This window comes from Octopus sinensis, linkage group LG11 (genome assembly GCF_006345805.1).
Source record: "Octopus sinensis linkage group LG11, ASM634580v1, whole genome shotgun sequence".
NCBI classification, from domain to species: domain Eukaryota; kingdom Metazoa; phylum Mollusca; class Cephalopoda; order Octopoda; family Octopodidae; genus Octopus; species Octopus sinensis.
In genome coordinates, this window is record NC_043007.1 from 74,599,617 (window position 1) to 74,621,166 (window position 21,550).

The window sequence follows — 21,550 nt, forward strand, 5'->3', positions numbered from 1 at the left end:
AAGTACCAGTTACGCATTGGGGTCGATGTAATCGACTTAATACCTATGTCTGTCCTTGTTTGTCCCCTCTGTGTTTAGCCCCTTGTGGGTAATAAAGAAATAGGTATTTCGTCTGCCGCTACGTTCTGAGTTCAAATTCCGTCGACGTCGACTTTGCCTTTCATCCTTTCGGAGTCGATTAAATAAGTACCAGTTATGCACTGGAATCGATATAATCGACTTAATCCGTTTGTCTGTCCTTGTTTGTCCTCTCTGTGTTTAGCCCCTTGTGGGTAGTAAAGAAATAGGTATTTCGTCTGTCTTTACGTTCTGAGTTCAAATTCCGCCGAGGTCGACTTTGCATTTCATCCTCTCGGGGTCGATAGATTAAGTACCAGTTGCGTACTTGGGTCGATCTAATCGATTGGCTCCCTCCCACAAAATTTCGGGCCTTGTGCCTAGAGTAGAAAAGATTAGCCTAAAAGTATGCAAATTAATTTCTCATCTTGCTTTTCAAGAATAAAAGTGTCGTTCATACTGTTCCGCTGGAGTTCTGTCAGTAGTAACGATTAACGGCTGCATTGGTTTACCTTACCCAGGTAATACGTAAACTATTCACGTCATTTTTATGAGCATGGAGCACCCACTGAATATCAAGGATAATTCCTTCCCTGAGAGTTCGAATATTTGTGTGACGCAGCTGTACCAGCTGTTGCTCAACCCTCATGGAAGGAATCTGAAGAAACTTTGGCTTTTCACCTGATAGAACCAAACAATAAACTTACTTTTGGATGTTAAAGTCGGCATTTGTATGTGTCAAAAGATAAAGTATTGTTTATTTAAGAGGATAAAATGCGATGAAAAAATATTATATATTAAATAAAAGGTGTAAATGTGAAAGGTCAATCTGTTTCAGGCCTCAAGACTCGGATTAACAAGACGGGTAAAACACGAGTGAAAATGTGATAGGTCAGTGAATTTCGTTTAAAAAACGAAAGAGATGACGTATAAACCAAGAAAGAACAGAAATAAAGAAAGAAGCGAATGAGATTTAGAGGGGAAAGTACTTAAGATTCAAGCAGTTTAAAATCTATGAGAATATATTAAGAGTGTCCAGTATTTTATTCATTACTGAACGGACATAGCTGAAACAGGAGCCGTGTGGAATTATTTCTTGCGTATTCTCTATTCTATTATTCCGAATTACAAGGAAGGATATTAAAATGTCGACTTATACAAACCGGATAAAATACGCGGGCACTGGTTATGAAGATGAAGTGGAACCTGACAAAAGGGATCATATGATTATGAAATATAAATATTTGGCATTTAAGATGGTTATGATTTCAATTTATGTTTCTCTGATATTTGGTACTGCCGTCTTTTTAATGGCTTATTATATATTCTTGTGGCATCCTGTAAGGGGTAATTACAGTTCCCATCACATCTACATCGATCATCAGAAACCTATTTACCATTCGGAATGAAGCATTTCAGAGGTAACACAATTATTTATCTGCTTTTACTGTTGTAGAGTGTCCCAGCATCGGTTATGTAAAATAGATAAAAAAAAAAGTTTACGTTTCAGTACCACATGAAAGGTAAGGATCTACTAGTAGACAATATATGGAAATTTGTTTAGAGACACGTTATCCTGAATCCGCGAAAGTGACAACGATTCTGTTGATGGTTCAATCTGAACATATTTCAATCCATTTGCTATCAAATAACGATCCAAATAGCGATCTACAATTGTATTTATAAAGGTTTTATTTCTATAATGTATTGCATTAATGAAATCAATGTAAATCGTTTAACTTCGGTTATTTTAGAAATAATTCAGAAATTATTTAGAGGTAATTTTCAGATACTTAGTAACCAAGGAAAGAAGTCATAAAACAGAATATCAAGCAAATTTTATGTAATATCTATATATATAAAACTGAGAATGTGTGTGTGTGTGTGTGTGTGTGTGTGTCCGCCTATCTGTATGTGTGCATCACTAAAACTCGAGAACCATCCAACCGATTTCATTCAAATTTTACACATGCACTACTTAGGGTCCATGGAGTGTTGTAGGCCAAAATATTTTCATCTTCTTGCCTAATTACGAGCCCAGAGCAATCTCTTACATTGTTTTGGTATTACATGTCTAAAGTGAAACAATAACATCTCTATTGTAATGTGAGATAATTGTTTCATTTTAAACAGTTTCTCTATTAATAGTGAAACTATATATATATATATATATATATATACATACAAACATACATACATACATACATACATACATACATACATACATACATACATGTATACAAAAATTCCTTAAACATACATACATACATACATACATACATACATACATACATATATACATACATACATACATATATACATACATACATACATACATAAGGACCACACGAGTTGATATATATGAAAAAAAGTCAAGGTAGAAAATACTAAAATAATTTTATAAAAAAACATTTCAGTACCGGTTTCAGTCATTGAGACTTTTTCAACTGTAACTATGGAAAACAATTAAATTTTGGAAAAATGAAAAGAAAAGTATTTAAAAGAATATTTGTATAGTATTCAAATACAAGGGGCATTTTCTTTGTTTCTTCCTGTCTCAGTCTCTCCTGTTTACTCTATGTAGAGGGAGAATGTGCTGCCGTATTTTTCTAGAACCTTATGACAAAGACTAATTTCTAGATATCCCATGACTAAGTTAGCAAAGGAGGGGGCCATTCTCGTACCCATCGCAGTCCCCGATTAATGTCGATAGAAATTGTCTTTGAAGACGAAGTAGTTATTTTCCAGGATGAATTATAGCCCTTCTATCATGCATTCTTCTTCTTCTTCTTCTTCTTCTTCTTCTTCTTCTTCTTCTTCTTCTTCTTCTTCTTCTTCTTCTTCTTCTTCTTCTTCTTCTTCTTCTTCTTCTTCTTCTTCTTTCTTCTTCTTCTTCTTCTTCTTCTTCTTCTTCTTCTTCTTTCTTCTTCTTCTTCTTCTTCTTCTTCTTTAAGGAGATAATTAAATGCATTCAATAGTTTTATAAAATATTGAAAATGTTTAAAAAATTATGGTGCACATATAGATGAACTAATATCAGTTAACTTCCAAACGTTTGTTAAGCAATTACACGAATGATTGTACCTGAATTTTATTTTCTCTTTACAATTGAGCAAATGGATGTTTCGTGCCAGAAAATTTTACATCAAAATTTAGCCTTTCTGTGTAAGGTGATGGGTAAGGAGAATTGTTAGGGGAAACGTAAGCTAATCTTAAATGAGATTTTTAACTGTCTGAATCCATACATGATTGCAAGTATCGTGTACAGATATCATCGGTACATGAACTGTAATGTAAGCTTGAAAGATGCTCCTTTTGAGATGTTGATCCAAGACATCGACTATTGGGAATATTCTCATCAGTTCCTTGGCCTTATGGCACAACCTTTTCATTATTAGATGGTTGATATATGCAAAATACTTTGGAGTACAGTCTGCAGACAAGCAATATCTCGACTTCTCTCAGCAGTAACGGTATACCCTATGAGATGCTAGCACCAAATATGGATTCTTACACAAGGCATAAAAATATGATGTATGACGTATAAAAGGGAGCCAGTGTTATGCAAAGTGTTTCTCCTTAGGCAGAGCCAATGCGATTGAGGGAGATCATTGTGATTTCTTTTTACAGTTTTTAATGATATTCAGGTTTCCTGTTTATGGATTTGCTGTGATGAAGTGGTGGAAATTACGCAAAATTTACGCTTTACCATCTGTCTCTAGTGCGAAACATTCAAACGGATGGATATCGCACAGCACAAAACAGGAGTAACTGAAGACGAATTATTATAAACCTCCTCATTATTGCATTGTTGTTCATTTTGCATCATTGGATTGTTGACTCATTGATGTAATATTGACAGATTTATCATTTTTGAACTGTGCTTCCATAGTTTTTATTGGAAATTATGAAAACAGCTTCTTATCCGAATTAAAAAAAAAGTTGTGCCAGGTTTCTAGGTCTTGATACTATAATAGACACATTTTATATATAATCTCTTTGCTTCTCCTTAATGTACCTTTCATTGTCATTGTGAGATACTGATTTTGGACAATATCTGTGGTTGCTACCATTTTCAAATGATGTTGAATTCTTTTTGGGGGGAATAAATTTTCATGAGATATTCATCAAAATCTTGTCTTTGACATTTGTCTCAGGTAGAGCGTACTTCAGTACTTCACTATCAATAATAATAAACTAAGCACTGGAAGGTATAAAGAAGCTCATGGCGGAATATTTCCTCCTAATATATTCAGGCCAGACCATTAGTTCAAACGTATGATGCAGTTAAATATTGTCATTTTCCGCAAAAATATTTTCTCGTGGTAACCTAAACTAACCCCACACCCTTACTGGACAGATCATCGGTCACTCGGACTTGGCCGTTACTTTTAAAATAGCACCAAAAAGTAAACTTTAGCATCAATTTGAAATGGAAAGGAAATTTTAAGAATTTCGTTTCCCCATTATGAAAACCCTTACTAAATTTCAATAAAAGTTACTCAAGTTGTGTTCTACACTAACATCTGTATCAATATTTAAGTCAATTAATCCTCTTTTAGATAATTAGGGTCCTAACCATGTTGAAACACACACCTACACACACATGATGGCTGCCCCCTCGTTATCGAGTATGGCCATTGCACTAAGCTGTTATTGCACTGTTATTGGTGCTGTGATCGAATGTGACTTTTTAGCCTAGCTAAAGATCTACAATGTCTTGTACAGAATTGGCAGCTAAAACTTTTTACCGGCAGTGGCCAGCTGTACTTGTAACTGGGCTTCATGTACCTACACACACATACACACGTCCATACATACATGAGATGGTTGCAACTCGATTTTGAGCAATGCCATCGAGTGATTGTTCTCTTAAAGCAGCACGGATGTGGCTTTTCCGTCCTGTTAAAGACTGACACTTTTTCTACAGAAGTTGCAACGATGAGCGTCCCTTGCAACAGGTGTTTAGAGAGCTTACCACCCACGCTGACACACGCCTTCATTCCATCATATAATTTTTCATTGGGTGATTTGCTCTTTTAGGCTACGGTGAGGCATAGTATACAGCTCATAATAGAGACATTAAAATATCAAGCGATGCCTGAAGCTTTTTTAAAGTGAGGAAAAGTCATGTACAGGGCCAACCCTAATATCTAAACAACGTATCTATTTGACCACAAACAAGAACTATACATCACTGGATGCTGACAGAGCCACAAGTGTTACATCGGAGTTTTCCTTCTAGAGAAATGTCTAAAAAGACTAGGGGTTCCTCACCTCAAGCTATTGGATGCCCGCTTACTCTACCGAGTTCATCTGATGATTGATTCGTTTTGGTTTTCTTCTTGTAGGGTGTCCAACGAAATCCACCCTCTTTACTAAGCAGGCTTGGTAGAGTTTCTGGTTTAGTCACTGATGGCTCGGCTGTGCAACACATTGTACTAGGTTACATGTTGCCAGTAGCACTAAAAGTAATCTTACATCACAACACACACACACACACACACACACACCACACACACACACAATTCATACATACATACATACATACATACATGCATACGTAAATACATACATGCTTGCATACATACATACATACATACATACATACATACATACATACATACATACACACACACAAACACACACACATACACTCACACACATTGTACAATGCCGAGCTTACATATTAATGCAGACATGTACACATAATTTCTTCCATACTGTAATTAATACTACATGAAAAGGGTCACGAAACGGCTGTAATCTTATGGGAGTCATGTGACTATAACACTGGTCAACAAAATGAAACTTCTTTTGATCATCAGAGTTGCTGATTGACTTTTCGGGGTTAATTTTTGATGCTGATTACGAATCTGAAGTCCGATTTCCTTTATCAGGTCACATTTTCATGTTAATGATACCTGCTGTTTTCACTTATAGGATACGTAAAGCATGTTTATATAAAGTATATGGAATACGAGATACAATAATTTCATGGCTTTTTATTGTACAACATTAAAATTATTGTGTACAAATAAGTTAGAATACACTCAAACTTAAAAACAACTTTAAATCTTTAGGATTTGGACTTTCTATGGTGTTTTGCCTCAGGTTCATCGCTGTATAACATCCAACAGTAGCCAGCTAACATTCCTGCATTCTAAAATCATTGATATCGTTGTTCCATCGATGCAATATCTTGATGAAAGCGTTCCCCTTGCTCGTCAGACACTGTTCCAAGGTTCTCTGCAAAAAAGTCCAGATGTGAATCAAAGAAATGGACTTTTAGTGACATCCGACAGCCCATTGCAGCGTAGGAGTCTAGAAGACATTTCACTCCGTTTCTAAACTCTAGAGATCTCCTGTTGCCTAGGAAATTTTGACAGAGCCATTTGAAGGATTCCCAGGCTTTAAGTTCAATCTCATCCAGTGCTGTGAGGAAGTGGTTGTCCTTCAGGAGTTCTTTTATCTGCGAACCTATGAATATGCCCTCCTTCAGTTTTGCCTCGGTGATATTTGGAAATTTGACCATCACATATTCAAAACCTTTTAAGCTTTTCCTGGCAAGTGTCTTCACGAATTGTTTCATGAGGCCAAGCTTTATGTGAAGAGGGAGAAGAATATTCTTCTAAGTTTAAAAGTAGCTTACTCTGGACGCTAGAAACTCCCGGCTCATATGATTTTCGCAAAGGCCACCCTAATTGTACATAGTGCTTGTCAGCTGCACGACTGTTCCATAGGCATAAAAAGCAACAATGTTTTGTGAACCCAGATTGCATTCCCATCAACATTCCAATCATCTTCAAGTCTCCACATATTTTCCAGCTGTAGTTTGTATACTTTATGGCATTGAGGAGTACTTGCATGTTTTCATAGCACTCCTTCATGTGCACTGAATGTCATGTGGAAATGGATGGTTTCTTATTGTGTAGTAGTACTGCCTTCAGGCCTCTCTTAGATGAATCAATGAATAAGCGCCATTCAGCTGGAACATGCTCTTGGAACAAACAGCGAAATAACTCATCAGTGTTATTACTGAAACAAAGTGGTCCATCAACAGAGAAGCATGAACTCACATCCCTATTTCTCTTCCTGAAATGAGTAATACAAACATCTTTCTTAAGCAGACACTTTTCTTGTAGGCGAGATGTTAATAGTTCAGCTTTATCCTTCGACAATGACAAGTCTCTAACTAAATCATTTAAGTTTCCTTGAGAAAATTTCTGTGGTACGTCTTGATTTTCAATCATGAAATCTGCATCCACTTCAGTGTCTTCAACAGTAGTAGTATTTTCTTCAGGAAATACATCTTCGTCAGACATTTTCTGTTGTTATTGGAACAGGAAGATCATCGTTGTTCTGTGGTACTGGTCTTCTTGCTGATTCCAAGTTGGGATACACAATCTTATGCTTGGTCTTTACAGTAAACCCATATACATTAACGTTGTAGAAATAACAGTCCATGAAATGATCCTTTGGCTCTCTCCATATCATAGGTATTGCAAACGGCATTGCTCCCTTCCTCTTATTTAGCCAATCCCTTAGTCCATTTGAACAAGCTGAGCAGATGATGTGCGGGGCCCAACTCTTATCTTGATCTCCAAGAGAGCAGGCTAAGTATAACTGGTAAATCTTCTTGATTTCCCTTGTGCTAGGACTCTGCTGAGCTTTGGTGGTAAATGAACCACAGACATGACAAAATATATCAGGTCTGTTCTTGCAATGCCTTGACATCCTGAGTAGAATTTGATGATGATGATGACTTGACACCTTAAACAGAAAGTAAAATTTATGAAAAGAAAAGATTATGAAAACATAAAATTACAAAATGAATACAAATAGTTATAAAACAGAAGTCAGAATTTACCTGTATAAGACGTTTACGTTTAGCGATACTGCTGATGGGAGTTATATACCTCTCTTATCTCATCAGAAAAACTGTGCCTGATAGAAGGAAACCGATTACATTTTTGAAATCTGCAAACAAAACTACATATAAAACACCATATAATATCCCTGATGAAAATTAGCTGTTGACCAGTGCAATGTATATTTACCTTACATATATGTATATACGTAGGTACGTACATACATGCACACAGACATATACATACACATAGGGATTAACAAAATCAGAAAGAACACGCTAATCACAAGATTACGGATATAAGCTGTCAATGCTGCTGTCAAAATATGTTTATGAGCTTCAGTCAGAGCTGGTTTGCCATCATTTTGGGAAACGATTTTGAAAAGTTCTTCCGCAAGAAACATTTTAGTCATTTTTACACAAATAATTCGAAAGTTAAAAGAAAACAAAATTGAAAAACAAATACGCACACAGATGTATTGCATGCGCGCATGTGTGTGTGTGTGTGTGGTGTGTGTGTGTGTATAACGTTTCTGTGAATTGAGAGGGAATTCACTAAAAGTCAAATTTGAATGAAACGGAAAATAATCAACGTAGTTTAATTAGTTAATTATAACAACGAAAGAAAATGTAGCAACGTTTTCTTTCTTGAAATTAAATTTCAAACAGAAAATAGATCTTTGGGTTTACCGTGTAAACTGGCTTCTATGGTCTACAAAATTTTTATGTCATTATAATAAAAATAAATAAATGCGCCCTCTTAAAGCCTAGCCAGGCTCATGGGCCCGGTTTCCTGGGTTCAATGGCGTATGTGTTCCCCAGCTGGACGAGACGCCAGTCCATCGCAGCGTTACTCATTTATGCCAGCTGAGCGGACTGGAGCAACGTGAAATGAAGTGTTTTGCTCAAGAACACAAGTCTGTGATAATTAATAAAACTAAAAATGTGATTTGTGAAAGTAGTTAAATTGCCCCATTTTTACTTTTAGTGCTTTCCGCGCGTTTCCTTCGAGGTCAATCAGTCATCGCTTATGGACATTCATCAATACACTTATGAGTCAATTGGCAATTTAACAACACCAAGTACAAACTAAGAAGGAGCTACATGCATTTTCGATATAGCATGCCTTTCATCAGTATTTTTATGGGATGAGAAATTACGTCACTATGGTCGAACAAATGCTGTACTTATTTTTTTACATTTGTGTGACATGGGGAAAAAAGCATAATTCATCTACCTTGAGGGTCCCCTCATAGCATCGAGTCTTTCCATCCGGGATATATCCGTAGGAACCCTACCCGCTTAACCTCTGGCCAGAACCTAATGGCATTTCCTTCAACTCATGCGTCCATCACATTCGTCTCGAGTGACAGCCCCAAAGTAAAAGAGGCCAACGCTAGTCATCAATCCGTTCAAATGACCTCACTATCTCTCTCCTCACCTTCTGGCAAGGCTCTTCCGCTGTTCACAAGACGTTACTAACCCTATACTTCCGGCCCATCTCAGTCCTGTAATCTGAGATGTCAGAACATTGTTGATTTATAGCATAGACCACATCTTTATAACTTGCAAATTTTAACCATCGCAGGTCGGATCGTCACCACGCATTTAGTACCCCTACCAATTTTCAGCTCGATCCTAACACGTCTAGTGCCATTGAATCCTTACCAAAGCCAAAGTGTGCAAGTTTTTTTCTTCTTTTATATAGGTAGAAACGTTGTTTCCTTGGTTCTTCCCTCAAACAAATCAACTCATTCAATTTTCAATGGTTTTGACAACTTTTCAATGCACCGAGATTAATGATTTTAATTTATTTTTGATTTAATAAGAAATTAGTAAATGGACGTGCATTACATGACTAGTATAACTGGTGTACACAATACTCACTCACACACAAACACACACACACGCACACACACACACACATACACACAAACACATGTATAAGCGCTCGCGTGTGTGTTTGTGTTGTTTTGTTTTCCTTATTCATTGAACAACTAAAACCTTTAAATTTTACTGAGGCCTTAATTGTCGTAAACATGTGTTGCATATGAATTATGGAGTTACGTTCCTTTTCTTTCTCAAAAAATCCAAGCTTATCCATACGCTGCTCCACACAAGTTAGCACATATCTTGCTGCTCCAGTAATAATAAATATAATGCTGAATGTGTTTTCAAACACTTCGCCAATAGTCCGTCCATGTCTTTGTAGCTGCACAAACAGCCAGCGCTATATTGGATGAGATCTCGCGGCAGCCATTGCTATCTCCAAGACTGGAGCGAGACCTCACCTGCATCCATTTGCCATGTGTGAGATCACAACGAGGTTCGCGATGGAGAAAACTATATGAACGGGAACCCGATTCAGACCAACCTCTTTTGGCGCCATTACACAGTAGCATTGGCTGAACATCAACACCGGCAGAGCTTTCTGCCTGTCTATCTCCAGTGGCTATGCGCCCACTCTGTCGGAGCTTAAAATGGTAGCTGAGAGCAGCACACTTCACCTTACCTGTAAATAAACCAGTTGTAAATAGCAGTGGTACTTGAAGTCTTTTCTCTTCGCCTGCCAAAAGCCTGAACAACATAGAGAACAAGATGAATGATGGAAGGAGATGATATTCCTTTCCCGTGTTATTGACAGTAAAGGAACAGCTGACTATCACAATGAAACATACTTTTATTGTGCAGAATCATAGTCAAACGCCTTCTTATAATGTAGCCATGCAATCAGCAGACTTTGGTAGTGATACTTCGCTTCCTTAAGGATAGTTTCGTTAATAAGAAACAGTTCGGAACAGATCATATGCCACCACAATGCGTACTTAACACTGATTCTGGAGGAAAACATTCAAGCAGTAGATTCAAGTATTCTATGCGCCTGTAATTTTCGGCCACAAGCGTCTCTTAATTTTTATTTACGGGTGTCGTGCGTATAACTATCAGTTGGTCTGCCAGATCGAGTTCACCGCTCATTGTTCTTTTGATTCGGTTGACGAAGGTTGTCAGATTTACCCCCGGATGATTTTTCCGTCCGGTAATTTTGCAACAACCATCGGGAGAGTTTCACTGATGATATATATCTTGGAAAAGACTTTTGCGTAATACTTGCTCTGTCGCTCATTTAACTACATTGCATCAACATTGTATTGTTTGTGTTAATTCCAAATCTCAGGAGAAAACGATCACGGATCATTCTGGTGACGGGATTTTAGAATTTCAGATCATATTTTATGCTGAGATGCATCGCTTATGGATTTAATGTAAACTTGCGATTGATAGGTCTATGTTCTAGGAATTTCTAACGATTACGAAATATCTCGCCACCGCTCGTTATTCACGTTTAAGTGCAATTATCTTCGTTCCCATAGAGCTAAGATATCGAACCGTAAAGTCGCTGCTGGTGGTTTCTGAATTTATTATTTATTTCGCAGTTAATAATAGTGTCTGATTAGACAACATTTTCCCTCAGTCTGTCTCCCTTTTTTAGAGAGAGGTCATCTATTTTGGTGGTATTTTCTCGTTACAGTTAATTATAGTTACTGCCATCTGCTGGCGAATAGTAATTGCTACACAGTACAGTAAGACATTCGGTGTCCTCAGTCTGTGCTGGATGTTCTTTTACAATTTTAGTGATCACGGATAACAGCAAGTTGATAGGTTTCCTATCATAATCGTTCTTTTATATAGTTGTTTGATGAAACAAATGGCGAAGTTTTGCTTCAATTTTGCTGTTAGCTGGATATCCGAGATATTCTTCACTCTTTTCTGTTCATAAGCAGCTACCGCTTACCTCTTTAACAACAGTAATCTTGTCTTAGTATTGTTGTTTTTATTGTTGTCGCATCAGTCGGTTCACGTACTTCTCAGGAGAGAATCTACTATCGGTTTGTTGCTCTTAAAAGCTAACTTGTATCTGTTTGGCACCAAAATCTGAGTAGCAGGGGTATTTTACACCCCTGTACTTCATCTTTTTCAGGCAACCGACCGAGGGATCTTCTCTAGACTTACTTTGTAGAATTTACACAGATCTTGATTGAATTCAAAAGTCCATTGAATTTTTTTCTTAGGGTTTCCGTGACCTACTTTAGGTGGTTCCGATTTCTTTATTGCCAAAATGTATAGAGTAACTTATTGCTGTTTCGGCCCAGTCGTTTGTCATGTATGTATGTATGTATGTATGTATGTATGTATGTATGTATGTATGTATGTATGTATGTATGTATATATGTATGCTTGTACGTACGTACATATGTATGTTTGTACATATTTCTGTGCATGTATGTACATGTGTATGTATGTATGTATGTATGTATGTATGCACGTACGTATGTGTGTGTATGCATGTATGTATGTACGTATGTATACTTGTACGTACATATGTATGTGTATGTATGTATGCTTGTACGTACGTACATATGTGTGTATGTATATATGTACGTATGTATGCTTGTACGTACGTACATATGTATGTATGTACATATTTCTGTGCATGTATGTGCATGTGTATATATGTATGTATTGCGTGTGTGTGTATGTATGCATGCATTTATGTATGTATGTATGTATGCATGTATGTATGTATGTATATATGTATGTATGTATGTATGTATGTATGTATGTATGCATGCATGTATATATGGAAGATGGATGGCTAAGCGAATGAATGAATGAATAAATAAATGATTGAACGGATTGACGGATTGTAGCAAATGCAGATATTTTGCAGAACGTCATTGTCTTCTGCCCTTTGGTAGATATCCATTGTTTGTTTTTTCTTTCCTTCAGAAAACTGCAGATTACACTTGCATACTCCAGTTTTGGTTTTGGGTTGTGTCGGTTTTGTTAGCCATTCGTCTTTTGTCCGTGTGCGATTTCACCAAAACGATTAAATTTGCAATAACTCAAGCAGCAACTCGACATCCATTGTTGATAACGCATTCACCAATTTAGATGCTCAACTCTATCATAGTATATATATATTATCCTTTGTAATTTATCAAATATCCACCGGAGACATCATGTACAGGAATTAAAAAGAATATCATATAAAATATTACGTGCAATCCAAATTTTGTAAACATAGAAATTTAGTTATTAACCAACGCTTGATTTAAATACGTCTGAGAAAAGAAATAAAGTCGGTGGGCTTGCAGCTTGGCACCTAGAGAGGCAAGTCCATGCCGTCCAACAGCGTTGTTGGGCGCTGGACGGACGGACCGGTAAAGTTGCTTGGGGTTTGATTCGGATCAGACTTCCAGGTGGTTAAGAATTGGGACGAGGTGACGAACAGAGTAGCCAGTCTCACCCAGAAATGGGATGCGAGGAAGCTATCACTGAAAGGTCGGGCAGAGGTGGCGAATGCGTACATCGCATCCATCATCTACTACCGCCTGACCATCGTGCCTAGCTCCCGTTCGCGCTTCGCCAAGTTGGAGCGCCTCCTCTTCAAATTCTTGTGGAAGGGCAGGTTCTGTTGGTGAAGCAGTCCATCTGCTGCCAGTACCCTCTACGTGGAGGGCTGGGCATACCGTGGCTAATACTGCATAGACATGCGCTGAGGCTGCGGCATCTCCAGATATTCTGCCTAAACGGTGAACAGGTGTGGTTGCCGTTTGTCAAATATCCTTTCCCCAGCTCGTCTTCTTGATTGACCTGCAGTCCTGGGTCAAGAAGAGACTCATACAGAGTGACTGGCATCTGGAATGTTGCCAGGCACTCACTGCGCTCTACCAGGCGGGAAAATTGGCCAGTGGAACATCCACTCTTGAGTTCTATAGAGGATTAGCGGTGGGAAAGTGTGATGACGCACTCGGAGAGGTACTAAGAGTCGACGAAGTTCAACTGACCAGACTGAACTTTCGAGCCTGGGACGATGGATAACTTCTAGAAATCCCTCGCTTGGCAGTGCTACGGGAAGGCTCTGCTGGTTCGAGATAAACCCTACAAGCACAGAAGTGCTGTCAAACGGACCTACCCGAGATGCGCGCAGAGCAACGAAGCCGTTCTTCACGCACTCGTCCAGTATCCATGCTCTACTGACTTGTGGAGTTATGTCGCACAGTTGTTGTTGCGTGTAGGACGGATCCAGCTATCCGCCGAGTCTATAATGAAGATTGGCCCGCCGCCTTCATTTGGCCAGGAAGAGAAAGCAATTTTCCTGTCTGGTAGCAGTAGCGAAAGATGTTGTATGATAGAGCAGTTTGAAAGGGCTGAAGACAGACACTTTTCTCTTCGGCCAATCCCTCGTCAACTTTTTAAAATTTCACTTGGAAAAAAAGATGAGGGTGGGGAGAGAGTACTGAAAGGTGGGTGAATGTAGCGAAAATGGCACATGTAAATGGACCTGCTCTAAAAATGCACCTGTAGGTTGGTGAATTTGAGGAGGAGAGGTGTACTCTTCTCGAGTACCCTCGAAGTTTCAGGTGGTTCAGAATTGGTGTGGTACCTGAGCTAACCTTGTGTGGTTATCCCTCCTATTGGGGAAATCTCATTGTTATATCTTTTTTGTTTAATGTTTATTGTTATTGTTTTCCTAATTGCTTACTCGTTGTTTTGTGTAAAAAAAACTCACTGTCCCTGTCTACTGTATTGTCCCCTATATGTCGGCCTTTAAAAAATATTCATACAAATACATAACAAAAACACCAGGACTAACAAATATATATATAACATACAGAAAATATCACTACTAGGCACCACATACATCTTACGCAAAACACTTTCAATACAGTAACCATCAGAGCATCACAACAAACCACAGCACATACCCAAGGCACACAGAGCTGCGCTCGGTAGTGAAGTGAAAGCACGTTATAGAAATAAGACTATTGAATAACAACAACAACAACAATAATAATAATTATAATTATAATTATTATTATTATAATTATTATTATTATTATTATTATTATTATTATTATTATTATTATATTATTATTATTATTATTATTATTATTCTATGTTTGACTTTTGCTTTATATTCGTACAAGTTGGCTCCAAGTCTCACCCAGAGACCTCAAGAGACAACAGGGTTGGAAGTTCATGTTGTTGTTATGCCTAGTGTGCCATATATTTGGGGGGTGGGGATGTTGTACTAATGAATGTCTAAAAAAAAAAGTTTTTTTTTTTTTTTTTTAAACCGAAAATTATGTTTGTTTTAAACCTTGAGATTACATAGAGAGTATTTTGCGTAGGATATGAGCAGTTCCCATGAGCACTATCTTTTGAACTTCTGCCATTTTTGGGTTTCCTGGTATCTGAGTTAGGTAGCTATCAGCCCCTTTTGCTATCATTCCCAGGGCACCTATGACAACAGGTATTGTTTTAGTCTTCAGCTTCCACATTTTGCTGATTTCTATTTCAAGATCTTTATATTTGCTTAGTTTTTGGTAGGTCTTGACAGATACGTTTATATCGATTGGGACAGTCATATCAATGAGGAGGCATGTTCTTTGTTTGAAGTCTTTCAATATGATGTCTGGCCTATTTGCATCTATCTTCCTGTCAGTTTGAATGGTGAAGTTCCAGAGGAGTGAGATGTGGTCATTTTCAAGCACTGGGGGTGGTTTGTGTTCCCACCAGTTTTTTTCATGGGGCAAATCCAGGTTTTTACAGATTACCCAGTGAATATATTGTGCAGCTCTATCGTGCCTGTTGAGATACTCTGTAGGCGCTAGAAGACTGCACTTGGAGACCACATGGTCAATGGTTTCATTTTGTTGCTTGCATACACGACACGTTGGACTGCTTCTGATCTTTAATATGTTGGCCTGGTAGTTTCTTGTTGGTAGGCATTGATCTTGAGCTGCTATGATAAACCCCTCTGTTTCAGATTTTAAGCCAGAGGCCATTAGCCATTGATGGGTCAGGGCTTTGTCGATATCTGCATTATTCGCTCTCTTTGGGTATTTGCCATAGAGAGGTTTTTCTTGCCATTTATTATTCAGAATATCTAAGGCCGCAGTTTTGGCACGGGTTTTCATGCGCCTAGCTTTTTCTGTGCTTGTTTCTTGTATATCTATCTCTAATTCCGAAATTGGTTGTATTCGGAATTCACTTAGATATTCCTTTGCCTGTTTTGTGACTGAGTATGATGCTTTCTTGTTTTCATGTTATTATTATTATTATTATTATTATTATTATTATTATTATTATTATTATTATTATTATTATTATTATTATTATTATTATTCAGTAGTTTTATTTTTATAGCATGCTTTCACTTCATTATCGAGTGCATCTCTGTGTGCCTTGGGTATGTGTTGTGATGCTTTGATGGTTACTGTATTGAAATTGTTTTGTGTCGGATGTGTGCAGTGCCCAGTAGTGCAACATTTTCTGTATGTTATATATATTTGTAAGTCCTGGTGTTTTTGTTATGTATTTGTCTGAATATTTTTTTATCATACCTAATGCGCCTACTATGATAGGAATCGTTTCTGTTTTTAGATTCCACATTCGAGTCACTTCTATTTCCAGGTCTTTGTATTTTGAAAGTTTCTCGATTTCTTTAAGAGACACGTTGTCATCTGCTGGTATCGATACATCAATTAGAAAGCATTTTTTTCTTCATGATCTCTGACAACTATATCTGGCCTATTGGCCTTAATTTCTCTATTATTATTATTATTATTATTATTATTATTATATTATTATTATTATTATTATTATTATTATTATTATTATTATTATTATTATCGTTAGTATTATTATTATTATTATTATTATTATTATTATATTATTATTATTATTATTATTATTATTATTATTATTATCGTTAGTATTATTATTATTATTATTATTATTATTATATTATTATTATTATTATATTATTATTATTATTATCGTTAGTATTATTATTATTATTATTATTATATTATTATTATTATTAATTATTATTATTATTATATTATTATTATTATTATTATTATTATTATTATATTATTATTATTATTATTATTCTATGTTTGACTTTTGCTTTATATTCGTACAAGTTGGCTCCAAGTCTCACCCAGAGACCTCAAGAGACAACAGGGTTGGAAGTTCATGTTGTTGTTATGCCTAGTGTGCCATATATTTGGGGGGTGGGGATGTTGTACTAATGAATGTCTAAAAAAAAAAGTTTTTTTTTTTTTTTTTTAAACCGAAAATTATGTTTGTTTTAAACCTTGAGATTACATAGAGAGTATTTTGCGTAGGATATGAGCAGTTCCCATGAGCACTATCTTTTGAACTTCTGCCATTTTTGGGTTTCCTGGTATCTGAGTTAGGTAGCTATCAGCCCCTTTTGCTATCATTCCCAGGGCACCTATGACAACAGGTATTGTTTTAGTCTTCAGCTTCCACATTTTGCTGATTTCTATTTCAAGATCTTTATATTTGCTTAGTTTTTGGTAGGTCTTGACAGATACGTTTATATCGATTGGGACAGTCATATCAATGAGGAGGCATGTTCTTTGTTTGAAGTCTTTCAATATGATGTCTGGCCTATTTGCATCTATCTTCCTGTCAGTTTGAATGGTGAAGTTCCAGAGGAGTGAGATGTGGTCATTTTCAAGCACTGGGGGTGGTTTGTGTTCCCACCAGTTTTTTTCATGGGGCAAATCCAGGTTTTTACAGATTACCCAGTGAATATATTGTGCAGCTCTATCGTGCCTGTTGAGATACTCTGTAGGCGCTAGAAGACTGCACTTGGAGACCACATGGTCAATGGTTTCATTTTGTTGCTTGCATACACGACACGTTGGACTGCTTCTGATCTTTAATATGTTGGCCTGGTAGTTTCTTGTTGGTAGGCATTGATCTTGAGCTGCTATGATAAACCCCTCTGTTTCAGATTTTAAGCCAGAGGCCATTAGCCATTGATGGGTCAGGGCTTTGTCGATATCTGCATTATTCGCTCTCTTTGGGTATTTGCCATAGAGAGGTTTTTCTTGCCATTTATTATTCAGAATATCTAAGGCCGCAGTTTTGGCACGGGTTTTCATGCGCCTAGCTTTTTCTGTGCTTGTTTCTTGTATATCTATCTCTAATTCCGAAATTGGTTGTATTCGGAATTCACTTAGATATTCCTTTGCCTGTTTTGTGACTGAGTATGATGCTTTCTTGTTTTCATGTTATATTATTATTATTATTATTATTATTATTATTATTATTATTATTATTATTATTATTATTATTATTATTATTATTCAGTAGTTTTATTTTTATAGCATGCTTTCACTTCATTATCGAGTGCATCTCTGTGTGCCTTGGGTATGTGTTGTGATGCTTTGATGGTTACTGTATTGAAATTGTTTTGTGTCGGATGTGTGCAGTGCCCAGTAGTGCAACATTTTCTGTATGTTATATATATTTGTAAGTCCTGGTGTTTTTGTTATGTATTTGTCTGAATATTTTTTTATCATACCTAATGCGCCTACTATGATAGGAATCGTTTCTGTTTTTAGATTCCACATTCGAGTCACTTCTATTTCCAGGTCTTTGTATTTTGAAAGTTTCTCGATTTCTTTAAGAGACACGTTGTCATCTGCTGGTATCGATACATCAATTAGAAAGCATTTTTTTCTTCATGATCTCTGACAACTATATCTGGCCTATTGGCCTTAATTTCTCTATTATTATTATTATTATTATTATTATTATTATTATTATTATTATTATTATTATTATTATTATTATTTATTATTATTATTATTATTATTAATTATTATTATTATTATTATTATATTATTATTATTATTATATTATTATTATTATTATTATTATTATTATCGTTAGTATTATTATTATTATTATTATTATTATTATTATTATTATTATTATTATTATTATATTATTATTATCGTTAGTATTATTATTATTATTATTATTATTATTATTATTATTATTATTATTATTATTATTATCGTTAGTATTATTATTATTATTATTATTATTATTATTATTATTATTATTATTATTATTATTATTATTATCGTTAGTATTATTATTATTATTATTATTATTATTATTATTATTATTATTATTATTATTATTATCGTTAGTATTATTTTATTATTATTATTATATTATTATTATTATTATTATTATTATTATTATTATCGTTAGTATTATTATACTGTAAAAGGAACTATCATAACAATGGACCGGTGACAGTTACCAGTACCAGCTGATCTAAGGCTATAGCTAAGATACTTTTGTGATGTTTTGTAAAGTGCTGCTACATTGCTTTAAATATTACATGTTTTAATGCACTAAAATATGTACTTATGAAATGGGGTGCATAATATGCCTGCAAATTCTTTTATGCCATCAGATACCGTAAAAACGCTTGAGCTAATTTTGAAGCAAAACAAATAATGAAAAAATAAATGGAGACATACATAATCGCAACACTTTTTTTTTTTGATGATTTCAAATTTTTTTATTAATTTTTCTTTTGCTTTTCTTTTACAGATTTTGTCAAAAACTTTGCGGAAACAAACCATCACAGCATGCTCGCACTTCAGCATTCTAACATCAGGACTGGAAAAATTGTAGGAATATTAACAGTTGTAGGAAATCTCAGCATTATACTTACTACACAGATCATTTCGGTGTTGTGAAATAACTGTACAAATCAATAGTAACTAGGACATGGTGAGCTCCAGTGAGTCGAATTCATAAAATGGTTTCGCATCCTTGTTTCGCTATTTCACTTCACTAATATTGCTGAAACTCTTATTAAAGGCTTCAATGCCATACAATTCCTTATTCTTTACCAATGAGTTTGTGGCCATTTATTTAAATAAAAATGTTCACAGCATCCACCAAGATATAGCTAGACAATATACTGCCATAAACCTCTCAGAACATCACATAGACTTTATCTCAAAGAATAGTTAAAATCTCAAAGAATAGTTAAATTTCCTTAACAACTGACAAAAAAATTGGTAAAGAATATCGCGTTCTTCAGTGTAAACTAATTCTTGTTATGTTTTCTTTGAGTGCTCCCAAAACCAGATCCAAAGTACAATAATGAATTTTTCCTTCGTAAAAATATTTCTAAAATCATGACTCGCACCACTCAAGTTTAATAAAAATGGTTACATCACTTATAAAAATGGTGTTTCGGTTTTCATTTTTATATTTCCATTATATGTCTGTTATATATCTATTATATGTCCATTATATGTTTATTCCATTAGCAATTATATAAAGCTGAGTCTTGAACACAAATGATGCACCTAAAAAAGTTTTATTCATTCAGTTTTAATTTTTTTAGATTTGTAATAAAAATCGTGGCTGTGTGGTTAAGAAACTCTGCAATCACACGGTTTCGGGTTCAGTTCCATTGTGCGGCACATTTAAAAAAGTGTCTTCTAATATAGCCTTGGGCCAACAAATGCCCTTGTGAGTGAATTTGTATGGAAGCTCATCTCATATATGTATATATGTATTTATGATTTTTCTTTGAGTTTAATTTAAGTTCTTGAGAGAATCCAAGCTAGTTGCTATAACAAAGCAACACAACCTTTGGAGTTATCAGAGTTCCCAGTGTTTGTAAATATGTGGTTGAGTTGGCGTGTTGGTTGAACTGTTGATGCATACAGCCAAGTGTGTGCTTCTATACACATAAGAATCTCACATGGAGAATTTCTGGAATGTCTTACAAATCTTCACCGTGCCACTAATAGATTGGATTTGTAGTATCCGCATCAGTTTTATTTTTGTTCTTTTTCTGTGAAATCAAGTATTTCTAGGTTTTCCAGAGATTAGTTTCATGGTCATTGCTACTCCAGACTGATGATGAGCAATGGCTCTGAAACTAGTCTCTAGCTGCTGGCTTTCCTGGGTGGAGGTGCTTATCTCCACTTTGCAAACATAAGGGCACAGGAAATGTGTCAAGTCCAACAGGCAACGGTGTTTCCTGGGGCTAAATAACAGTAGAATTCTTCCCTTTTATGGGACTGTCACATTAAGTTGACAACATGCTATCATATTGACACAGTACATTTAACAATATGTAAGTTTTTATTTTTATCCATGGACGATATCAACTGAAATCAACAAGTTTTCAAATAATATTGAATCGCTGTCAGATATATTATATGACGAGCAACAAAAATGCTCTGCGACGAGCGGAATAATAATAATAATAATAATAATATAATAATAATAATAATAATAATAATAATAATAATAACAATAATAATAATAGTGATGATGATGATGATGATGATGATGATGATGATGGTGGTGGTGGTGAGTGGTGATGATGATGATGATGATGATGATGATGATGATGATGATGATGATGATGATGATGATGATGATGATGGTGGTGGTGATGATGATGGTGGTGATTATGATGATGATTATGATGATTTCGGTTATTTGCCACCAGGATGAGGAGACATATACAAACACTGACATAAAGTGTAGGGAGTTGCATATGATGGAATGATAAAAAGAAAAAAGGAAGAAACTATACATGGTATACATAAGAAAAAGGTAGGTGTATATAGTATACGACACTAGATGACGAGGAGGGAAATGATAGTGATGGGGGTCCTCCTGAATCAGGGGGACCTCTAGAGATAATCAAGGAACCCCACCATCCAATATCACCCTGAATAC

At 35.7% G+C, this 21,550-nt stretch overlaps 1 long non-coding RNA gene across 1 annotated transcript in view; it reads left to right on the forward strand.

Annotated features, from left to right (window-relative positions):
- The window catches only part of LOC118765489, an 81,082-nt gene extending 61,048 nt beyond the window's left edge, over window positions 1-20,034 (forward strand). Inside the window, exon 4 of the long non-coding RNA XR_005001354.1 lies at window positions 19,388-20,034. This is a non-coding gene — a long non-coding RNA (uncharacterized LOC118765489). The remainder of the gene's footprint in view (window positions 1-19,387) is intronic.
- Window positions 20,035-21,550: the final 1,516 nt, after the last annotated feature.